Consider the following 11,647-nt stretch of genomic DNA (forward strand, 5'->3'; position numbering starts at 1 on the left):
TCTCCATTCATACATTTGACAGGAAGACCTGTCAAATATATGAATAGAGATCACCCCCAAAAACATAGTAAAACTTTAAATAAATTTTTTAAAAAATCACATTTTTAAAATGACTTTAAATTACATAAATTAAGTATTTTAAACAAAAATTTTATTTTTTGAAAAAAAAATTAAAGTTTTAATGGGGCTAAAAATAAACTTACCTTTCTTTAAAGTATTTTTAAATGATAAATCAGTGGAATTTAAAAAAAAAACTTTTTTCAACTCTTATCCTGGTAAAGTGAGGTGAGTCAGATAAAGGGAAGGACTAAATGGAGAGGAAAGAGTGGAGAACAAAGCAAATATGAGGGTAGAGTCAGAATTAGGAAAGTAATGAGAAAGTGGAAATAAGTCAGTAACCAGGAGGATGTCAGAACCAGGGAGGCAGTCAGAAGTGGGAAGAGAATACAAATTGTTATATTCCTGGCATTGAACTTTGATGTAAGCAGATCATTATTACTTGCAAAGAGATTTAAGTTTAGTAACTGCTATTACTATATTAGCAACTGTAGAGACCAAAAAGAATTTGGGGAGGATACAATGATGGCGGGCGACTAATGCACTAAAACTCCAGTGCTGTGCTAGGCTCATTAGGTCACTGGTTTTCATTTAAATTAGGCAACTGCTCTCTAATGCGGTTGCTGTGCCTGAGCAGCACTCCAACCATACATACAGCATCCATTTAAATTGTGGACTGAACGGGAACCTGCACTGTTGAAAAGTAGATACCCAGCTACCACTGCCTGTTGCCCCCCTGTCCCATCATCCAAGTGCTGTGCCCCCACGATCCATGCCTGGCGCCCATCCCTAAGCTTGTAGTCCTTCATTTGCTGCTGGAGTCCAACACTGCAGCCCTGGCGCTCCGAGCACATCATGAGTGCCACACCCTGAGCAAATGACCTTGATGTATGTGGCCTTTTTGAGACCCACCTGTGCAGAAATGACATATATTGGGTAAAAGAGAAATTAATAAAAAATAAAAAGACATGTGTTTGAAAGGTATCTATTTACTTAACACCTTATCACAATGTCAAAACATCTCCAACCTGCTTGACACAATTAACTACTTTTGGAGTGCACTGCCTGTTGTTATCCAAGCAAATATGGCACTAGTAACTTTTATTCACTTAAAAGTTCAGTATTTCTAAATGTGTCCTACAGGTAAAATTCAGTGCGGCTGTGCTCCCAGAAGAGAGCCTTGTTAGAGAGCAGTGCAAGTTGGAGAATTGGGGCTAGTGTCACAGTCTATCTTTGACACTCTTGTCTAGCCAGACTCCAGGAGCACAGTGTCACTAAATTTGCAGTGTATCCCACTGACCACCAATGAGAAAAATTCAGGGTTGCCTTACAGTTTTATGAAGTATTTTTCCACTGACAGTCAAACTATAAGCATATCTGCTTTGTAAGTGGATTATTTTTCTCTAAATTTTCACGTACTTATTCTTCATGTCAGCACACCTCTGTTTTGAAAATGTTGATACATTTAGCTAAAGTGTCAGGGCATCCATACCATGGAAGGATTTCTGCCAATAGTAGCAGACAACAGGGAGTCAGTTAAAGGATCTAGGGGGAAAAATTGGGTGGCGCCCCACCACCGGAAATTCAGTGGTAGCGCCCCAAGCGCTTCATCTCCTTCTTGGGGCGCTACTACTGAAGTTCGCGGTGCTACATGCAACAACGCTGCGTCATTCCAGGCCTCCTCCCCTGATTAAAAGGGAGGGGCCCAGCGCTGCTCCTCAAGAGGAGTGCCGACCTGAACGATCGCGGCCGGCACCCCGCATAAAAAAGGGTAGGGGGCAGGTGCTGGCAGTCGGCCAAAATAAAAATGGCCGCCTGACACCTGCCCTTTAAGTAGCGCCGCTGCCGCTACAAAAACGCCCCCTGATCCTGTCGGACATATCGTCCGGTGATAGATCAGGGGGCGCAAGGGAAGTTTGCGGCCGGGGCACAAGCAGAGCGCTGCGCACGGTGATAATGTCATCGCTGGTGGCGCAGGGCGCTACCGGCTACCACCGCCACTAACTTCCCGCTGAATTTTGCAGGAGGTGTTAGAGGTGTCGCGCCCAGGCGCTAGGGGATTTGCACCCAGTTAGCGCCCCCGGGGGGGCTAACAAGAGGCCAAATCAACACAATTTTTCCCCCCAGTCAAATTCAGGGATTCCAATGTTTATAAATCACATGAGCTTCACACTTGCAAGTTATGACATAATATGACTTCCCTGATTAGGCTCTTGACCTTGCAACTCACGCCAAGGTATCTATTATTCAATATCGTTGTCTATATTGCAATGGAAGATCAGTTTTGAAATTATATTAATAATGAATGGATAATAGCACTTTGTAGAATTCCATTATATTATTACAACAACAACTACTTGTTGTATTTATATAGCGCCTTTAACATAGTAAAACATCCCAAGGCGCTTCACAGGAGCATTATCAAACAAAATTTGACACCGACCCACATAAGGAAAAATTAGGGCAGATCAAAGAGGTAGACTTTAAGGAGCATCTTAAAAGAGGAAAGAGAGGTAGAGAGGCAGAGAGGTTTAGGAAGGGAATTCCAGAGCTTAGGGCCTTGGAAGCTGAAGGCATGGCCACCAATGGTAGAGCAATTATAATCACGGATGCTCAAGAGGCCAGAATTATAGGAGCACAGATATCTCGGAGAGTTGCGGAGCTAGAGGAGATTACAGAGATAGGGAGGGGCAAGGCCATAGAAGGATTTGAAAACAAGGATGAGAATTTTAAAATCGATGCGTTGCTTAACCAGGTGTCAATTTAAGTCGGCGAGCACAGGGGTGATGGGTGAACGGGACTTGGTGCGAGTGAGGACACGGGCAGTAGAGTTTTGGATGACCTCAAGTTTACAGAGGGTAGAACATGGGAGGCCGGCCAGGAGTGCAAATATTAAAATATATATAAAGATTTAATAGCAAAAATCAAAGATAATTTTCTAAAAATATAAATTGGGCAATCCAATAAGTGGGCCATAGATGTCAAATCATATCATAGAAATTTGAAATATCAGGATAAGCTAAGACTGGGAAACACCATTATGAAGGCCAAGGCTCTTCAGCGGAAGGCACTTTTACATTAGTGCTTGTGTTCAAATTGCAGGAGAGCAAAGTCACAATACTGGCTCCTCGTGTTTACACTGATAAAAGCAGCTCCTTTATCCTAACAGCATAACTGTAAACCCCTGAAAAAGTAATCAGGTTAAGGGAGCCAGTTTTAACAGTGTAAACACAGGCAACCAGCATGCAGATGTGATCTAAACTAAACAAGAGGCAATGTAAAAGTGTACTGAATGTCACCATGTACGTTAAAATGTGACACATAAACCTTGATTTTTAATGTAGAAACTAAAGAAAAAAAAGGAAAAAGGAAACTAGTCATTTTATGGGGTAGATTTTCATCTTCACTGCTTGGGCAATATTTCAGCGGAGTGGATTGCCACCCTTTATAGAACCTGCCCTACTTTTATTCCATTGAAATCACTGAACGAAAATTGGGCAGGTTATATAAAGGGCAGACAATCCAGTCTGTCAAATTACCATCCAGGTTTTGGAAGCTAGTAGATGGTAGGGTTTAGAGGATTTTTACCAAAATGGACTGTACTATTGTACAATGATCTGTGCAACATTAGAAAAATTCACTTCAGTAAATCCACATATTAAGAATATAAAAAAGGTCAAGGACAAGAAACAGTTATTTGGCCTATCAAAACTCGCCCATAGTAGCCTTAACACTCGTACTCTAGCATTTAGCTGCAGCTTTGAATTTTCTAATGCTTTACATACAGAACATTCCAAACCTTTATTGCTTTTTTGATAAAGTTCTTCCTAAATCTGATTTATATTTATTTTTCACCAATTTAAATTCATGTCCTCTGGCCCTATTTCCTGACTTAATTTGAAACAATGTTGTGGATTTACTTTATTTAATATCTTATATACCTCAATGAGGACTCCCCTTGACTAGCTTATTTCCACATGCCTAGGAGCAGGTCAGCTGCTTTCCCTTGCAGTCATAGCATATCAGTGGCTGATGTTGTTATTTAGACAGAATGGGTCATTAAAACAACATGGATATTTGGCTCACACTGGCTCTATTCACCCAGCAGGCAAAAGGGTTCATCAATGGCCAAAGATACTAAATTTAGAAGAAATCATGTTGCTCATGAAGAGGCACATCCATGTAGGCCAACAAAATAATGTGCATGGAGGATACATGAAGGGAAACAGTGCAATAAACTAGATGTTCCATTGTTTCCCCACTGTCTGTTGGGAAAACTTGGTTTGATGTAAAATAATTAAACTAAGATTAATTCTTATTTAGTATTGGTAGGGGTACTGACAGTGCTCTAATATTTTCTGTGATGTCATATGAGTTAGCTTTTTTCTCTTAAGTGTCCTCTTAACAAGGTTGAAGTATTAAATTCTTGGTAATTTTGGTCTGAAATATTACTTTTCCATGCAAAGGCAAAGCTTTCTGGCAAATTCAACGTAAGTTAGCCCTGAAAAAGGAAGGCACACTGTGCTGTTTAGATTCACTGCTATATTTGCCAATTCAGATGGCAGATGGAATTTGTTAAGAGAATACAGAATAAGAGAAAGTCACATTCAGTTACATTAAATCCCAGTACTCCCAACTAATCAAGACAGAACAGCATTGCCAGCAAAGCAACTAAAGAGCTGGATTCTCCCAACACAAGATCTAGAAGCAGTTCCCTCAGGGAAACTATTGACTGATCAAACAAACAATTGACTAAAAGAAAGACTTGCATTTATATAGCGCCTTTCACGACCACCAGAAGTCCCAAAGCACTTTACAGACAATGAAGTATTTTTTGAAGTGTAGTCACTGTTGTAATGTAGGAAACGCGGCAGCCAATTTGCGCACAGCAAGCTCCCACAAACAGCAATGAGATAATGACCAGATAATCTGTTTTAGTGATGTTGATTGAGGGATAAATATTGGCCAGGACACCGGGGAGAACTCCCCTGCTCTTCTTCAAAATCATGTTATGGGATCTTTTACGTCCACCTGAGAGAGCAGACGGGGCCTCGGTTTAACGACTCATCTGAAAGACGGCACCTCCAACAGTGCAGCATTCCCTTAGTACTGCACTGGAGAGCCAGCCTAGATTTTTGTGCTCAAGTCTCTGGAGTGGGACTTGAACCCACAACCTTCTGACTCAGAGGCGAGGGTGCTACCCACTGAGTTACAGCTGACACTGTAAAGCCTATGCAGTGATTAATAGGTGAATAATTCAGTGCATTTTGGATAGAAAAGTCACAATTATGACTTCAGGTAGTTTTAATTGAAGAAGAAACTTCACTAAACTACAGTTAAATGTCTAATGTAAGAGTGGGATATGATTTAGTCTTATCCATGGGTTATATTACTACCAGTAATATTTCATGTAACTAAAGAGAAGCGAGGGGAGCACTTCCAGTCAATTAAGTTTCATGTTTGATTGCTTAATGTGCTCATATTACATTCCTGTTTTTATCTCGGCGCTAACAGCTGCATAAAAATAGTGTACAATGAAATGTACAGTCCTAAACTAGGAACCGGGTTGAGGCTGCTCAAACTTATTTCACAATTTCACAACTAGCAGAGAAAGCAGGTTAGTCCAATTAATTATGGCTGTATTTCAAGCCAAAGGCCTCTAAGATGTCAAGACATGTTCTAATTTACTGCACCAATTAGTCCAAATTAACTTCTTGAATCATTGAGCTGATTGCGAACTTAAGACAGCTGAACAAGAATCCGTCATCTACCCCGCCCAAGATGCACACACATTTTCTGGCCATGTCAAGACTAGGCTGAGGGGATCTATATTTTCATGTGACTTGAAACAAACAACAGAAACGTTTAGGCTAACATTGAAAAATCAGATTGTTATTTTGGAAGTGCAAAGAAAACAGTCTCCTGTTATGCGATTCTCCAAGATTTATTATAGAGAACTTAGATTTGTATAGTGCCATATCATGTCTTCAGCATGTCCCCAAGCTTTTCACCACCAATCAACTACTTTTGAGGTGGAATAACTGTTGTGAGGTAAGCAAATCTGGTAACAAATGGGCACACAGCAAGGTCCAACAAACAGAAAATGACCTCTTAAATTGGTTTTGGTGGTTCAGGCAGAATGTTGGCCAAAGCAACACCCTGCTCTTCTTCAAATAGTACCGTAGGATTTATTTTTTTACCCCAAACTAGGACCTAGTTTAATATTTCATCCAAAAAATGGCAACTCTGACAATACTACATTTCCTCAGTTATGCACTGAAGTGTCAGCTGAGATTATGTGGTTGAGTCCTGAAGTGGAAGTTAAAAACCCACAACCATCTGATTCAGCAGCATGGATGCTATCAACTGAGCCAAACTGATACTTATAAGCATGGAGACAAAACTGGCCAAAACTGACACATGCACTATGACAACAGGAACAAAAGTGGCCAATACACAGAACGAGATTATAAAATGAATCCATAACAACAGTTCATGCAAAAAAATTGAATTTACAACTTCTTTAGAAAACTCTACCTGCTCTGAAGAATGATGAATAGTGCTTTCCATACTTTCTGGTCTCTGAACAGATATGTTGTAATATCCCTGATGCTAAATTTGTTAAAACCATCACATCATCTAGCCACACTCTTCCTTGCCTGCCTTTTAATCTATTTTCAACTTTTCCAGGCAGTAACAACTCCAACAACATTATCTGTGACTCTTGAATAATATACTCACATTGTGCCATTTTCTCTCTTTTCTTTTAGTTCAAAAATCTTCTAATTAGTCATTTTTCTCATTCAACGAATTTTCAATATATTTCTGTAGCACCATAACTCAAATGCTTCCCCACTGGCCTTCTTACTTCAGGATTCAAGGCCCACTTTTCACATCTGGAGTTTAGAAGAATGAGAGGTGATCTCATTGAAACTTATAAAATTCTGTCAGGCCTGGACAGACTAGATGCAGGAAGGATGTTCCCGATGGTCAGGGAGTCCAGAACCAGGGGACACAGTCTAAGGATAAAGGGTAGGCCATTTAGGACAGAAATGAGGAGGAATTTCGTCACCCAGAGAGTGGTGAACCTGTGGAACTCTCTACCACAGAAGGCGGTGGAGGCCAGTTCATTAAATATATTCAAGAAGGAGTTGGATATATTTCTTAAGGCTAAAGGGATCAAGGGGTATGGGGCGAAAGCAGGGACCGGGTACTGAATTTGGATGATCAGCCATGATCGCATTGAATGGCGGAGCAGGCTCGAGGGGCCGAATGGCCTACTCCTGCTCTTATCTTCTATGTTTCTATCTCTACAATGCTATTGAGCAGACAAACACTTTAGCCACGATTTCCCCAACCTCGGCGGGACCAGTGCAGCCGGGGTCAGTGGCGGGTCCTGACCTTGCTGCAGGCTCCAGCCCGCTGTCCAAAGTGATTTTGCATTGATTGGGCTTGTTAAGCCTGCCCAACGCATTTGCCGGCCAATTGAAGGAAGCGGGTCTGATGATGTCACTTGTTGATGTGTCATCAGCTGGTTTCCTTAAAGGGACCATGCGCAAATTTATTTTGACAGTTGTGCTGTCAGTGTTCTACAGCATTGAGGTGCTGCAAACACTGACAAGCACTGCACAGAGGTGCATGGCTGCACCCAGGCTCTCCCATGACTTCCTCCATATGCTCCCCAGGAGATCAATGCAGCCTGGTTGCACATTGCACAGGAGGACACAAGGAGGGATGTCATCAGGAGGACCAGGCTGCAGTGGCACAAACCTTTCAATGATCTCAGTAGATCACGAAATGTTACTGCAAAGTCACACTCAACCTCATCCTGCTGTGCCATTCATCACATCCCCATCACTCTGCCTTCCCTACCCTACTCCTGCACATCCTTACTCACAACTTACCTTGCACCTCCACCCATCCCTCTCTCTCTATTTACATTATCACTTCCCCATCTCACTAGCCACCCCTCACACTCACCCTCATCCTAGTCCAATCATACCAACTAACAACACACCAGGTTAGGCACTTGTGTGTTTTAGCCAATGTTCATGTGAAGTTTCTGTTAATGTGGTGTCAAACATTGAAATCTTTATTTTCAACACTTTGCGTTCTTGGACAGATTTGTGTGCACCTTTGGAAGTGGCTTAGTGATTTGCAGTGAATGGTGAAACGTAACGTACCCCCCGCAATAGTGATGAGTGTGAAAGGAATGGCTTGGGCATTGTAGGGAAACTTTATGGTGTTTATGTGGGGTGGTGTCAACCTGGTGCATCATGTGGCAGCCAGGGTGTACAGCGTCAAGTGCTGATGCTCTGTGTCCTGTGTAAGTCATCCCTACGGAGAAGGTTGGTGTTGTTGCTGGTGCTGCTGGTGTGCCTGGTGCTGATTGTGGTGGGATTCTGAGAACCAAGGTGAGACAGTTTCAAGGGCACCGATGCTGATGTAATAGATGATAGGTGAACTTGAGATAACAAAAGCGATCTGTCAATGGTGAGAGAGGTTGTTCCAATGAGGTGACACTGGATAGAGAGTTTGCTCCAAACACTTGCAAACTGCATAAAGCTCAATCTGTCTTCCAAATGCAGTAAGCAACAGCTTCTGAGCTTGGAAAGTGAACAGCTCTGAGATGGGAGCTTTTATAGCACATTTGCTGCTGTCAAGTAAAGAGATGATTTCATGGTGATACAACTCCCAACCTCCTTCCCTGACGTGATCCCCGAGCAGCGTGGACCCCATGGGCAACCTCGTAAAATGGTAAGGTGAGCTGAAAATACTGTTTAATGGTCAGTTAACAGGGGCATAATGACCTAAATTGCCTCCCCCGCCGCTGCGTGTCGGGTCTGTTCAGTCCTGCGAGACCCGACATCTGGGAAAGTAGCATGGCGGCGGGATGACAGCGGGTTCCCGACTCACTGTCAGAAATTTTTTTTCCCACCCGATGCGCCACCAAACGTGCCTGCTCAGCCCCCGAAAAATCCCCCCCCCCCCCCAATAGGCTAAGAAGTGGAACTATGGCTGGTACCATCTCTGCACAACCCCTTTTACATAGAACTTATAGCGCAGAAGGCCAATTGCCCCCAACTGGTCCATGCTAGTGTTTATGCTCCACATGAGCCTCCTCCCACTCTACTTCATCTAATCCTAGCAGCATATCCTTCCATTCCTTTCTTCCTCATGTACTTATCTTCCCCTTAAATGCATCTATGCCAATCGCCTCAACTCCTTCATGTGGTAGCAAGTTCCACATTCTAAACACTTTTTGGGTTATGAAGGTGCTCCTGAATTCCCTGTTGGATTTATTAGCGGCTATCGTATATTTATAACCCTACTTTTGGTCTCCCACACACATAAGAACCTAAGAAATAGGAGCAGGAGTAGGCCATTTGGCCCTTTGAGTCAGCTCCGCCATTCAATAAGATCATGGATGATCTTTTACCTCATCTTCACTTTCCTGAACTATCCCCATATCCCTTGATTATCTTAATATTTAAAAATCTATTGATCTCTGTCTTGAATATACTCAACGACTGAGCCTCCACAGCCCTCTGGGATAGAGAATTCCAAAGATTCACCACCCTCTGAGTGAAGAAATTTCTCCTCATCTCAGTCCTAAATGGCCGACCCCTTATTCTGAGACTGTGACCCCTGGTTCTAGATTCCCCAGCCAGGGGAAACATCCTCCCTGCATCTACCCTGTCAAGCCCTGTGAAAACATCTCCTCTATGTCTACTCTAGCAAACCCCTTCATAATTCTAAAGACTTCTATTAGGTCATCCTCAGCCTACTCTTTACAAGAGAAAAGAGCCCCATCCTGGTCAGTTTTTCCTGATAGTTCTAGCTCAATTCTGGTATAATCCTTATAAATCTTTTTTGGACCTTTCTCCAGTGCCTCTATATCCTTTCTGTAATATGGAGACCAGAACTGTGCACGGTACTCCAAGTGTGGTCTAACCAAGGTTCAATATAAGTTTACCGTAACTTCTCAGCTTTTCAATTCTATTCCCCTAGAAATTAACCCCAATGCTTTATTTGTACTTTGTATTTCAATAAAGAGGAAAATACAGCCCATTTTTCTATGAAATCCAGGACCGTTTGATTATGTTTCAAACATTTGCTTATAGTCTTGAATGCTCATAATAAACAATAGTACTTTAAAAAGTTAATAAATAGCTGTAAATTAATGCTCTTTCCAGAAATTCAGAATCCGTGTGTCTTTTGCTAGGATGAAAAGCGTTGTTATGGCAATTCTAGATGTGACTGCTCTGCCCGGCACAAGGCAGCGACATCGCACCACTTCCATCAATACAACTTACAAGTTCAAATTAATATTAGGGCTGTAACAAAATAAATCAGTACCTAAACATTTTCAGAAAGGTTTATTAAGAATTTATACATCAAAATCAAAACATGATCAGAAGATCACTCTACTTCCCTTACAAATTAATGGGAAAGAAAGCAGCATAATCTCCAGCATGCCAACAATGTGATGAGGTCACTCAGCAACACTTTGTGAAAACATTTTGCTGAAACTGACCAGACAGCCTTATTAGCATCACTTCCTGCCTCAGCAGAGCAGTTTTCCTAAAGCAAGATTTCTTTGATGAAAGAACTGTTGATTTCTTTTTAATTAAAAACCAATACTTAAAGACAGCAACATCTTTTCAACAGAAAAAGGTTTCATTTATCAGTTATTGAAGGTCAACGCTCCCTATCCCAAGCAGATGTTAAACATAATAAGCACACATATGATGAAAACTGGATATTTATGTATGGGAAGTACTCAAAGACCTACATAGTAAAGTTTATTCATGATTCACTAAAACCATTTTAAAGCTGCATTGAGAGCAGTCCCTACTGGACCTCAAACTTCACAGCTAAACCGTAAAAAAAATTATCCTTTTAAATCGATTCCTGTTAATGTAAACAACCAGTAGAATTTCTGGGGTTTTTAAGTTCATCGTTTAGGACAGTACAGATCAAAAAATTATTTTAATTTCATCATTTCAGTCAGTTTTACCACCAGAGAGCTCATTCATCCCATCAGTCCAGCTGAATTCAAACCCAGGTTGCAGAGTTCAAAGAACAGTGTGCTAACCCCCTGCACCACCCAATTCTCTTCAAGCTTTTTCTTTAAAGAATCATAGTGTGATTTGTAAAGAATTATTACTATTAAAGCAACAATGCATCTTTATTACAAAGATGGCAAAGGAATATATCAGTTGATACCATTTCTTCTAAAGCAGAAAATAAATTTGATAAGGAGGAGAAAATGTACTGTGTGCTAAATCAATGTGTATTGGACATAAAACTTACTTTGTCAATCAGAACCCTGTGTGGGTCTGCCAAAGTGATGACTAATGCATGGGTAACACTTATCCTAAACTAGAAAAGGAATAAAAGGAAAACTGTTTCTGCTAGCTATCACACTTCATACTGATTTAAAGCATTTGGCTCAAGCTAGCAGGCTATGATGGATTAATCAATTCAAGGAGCACAAACCACGTATGTGCACAGGCATGAACTGAGGTTAGAAGAGAAAGGGGTTGGAGATTTTCCTCTTCATTGCACTGAGGGAACACTGCTGCCA

The sequence above is a fragment of the Somniosus microcephalus genome, chromosome 9, assembly GCF_052327205.1.
Source record: "Somniosus microcephalus isolate GS21.2 chromosome 9, FLI_Smic_1.0, whole genome shotgun sequence".
Lineage (NCBI taxonomy): Eukaryota > Metazoa > Chordata > Chondrichthyes > Squaliformes > Somniosidae > Somniosus > Somniosus microcephalus.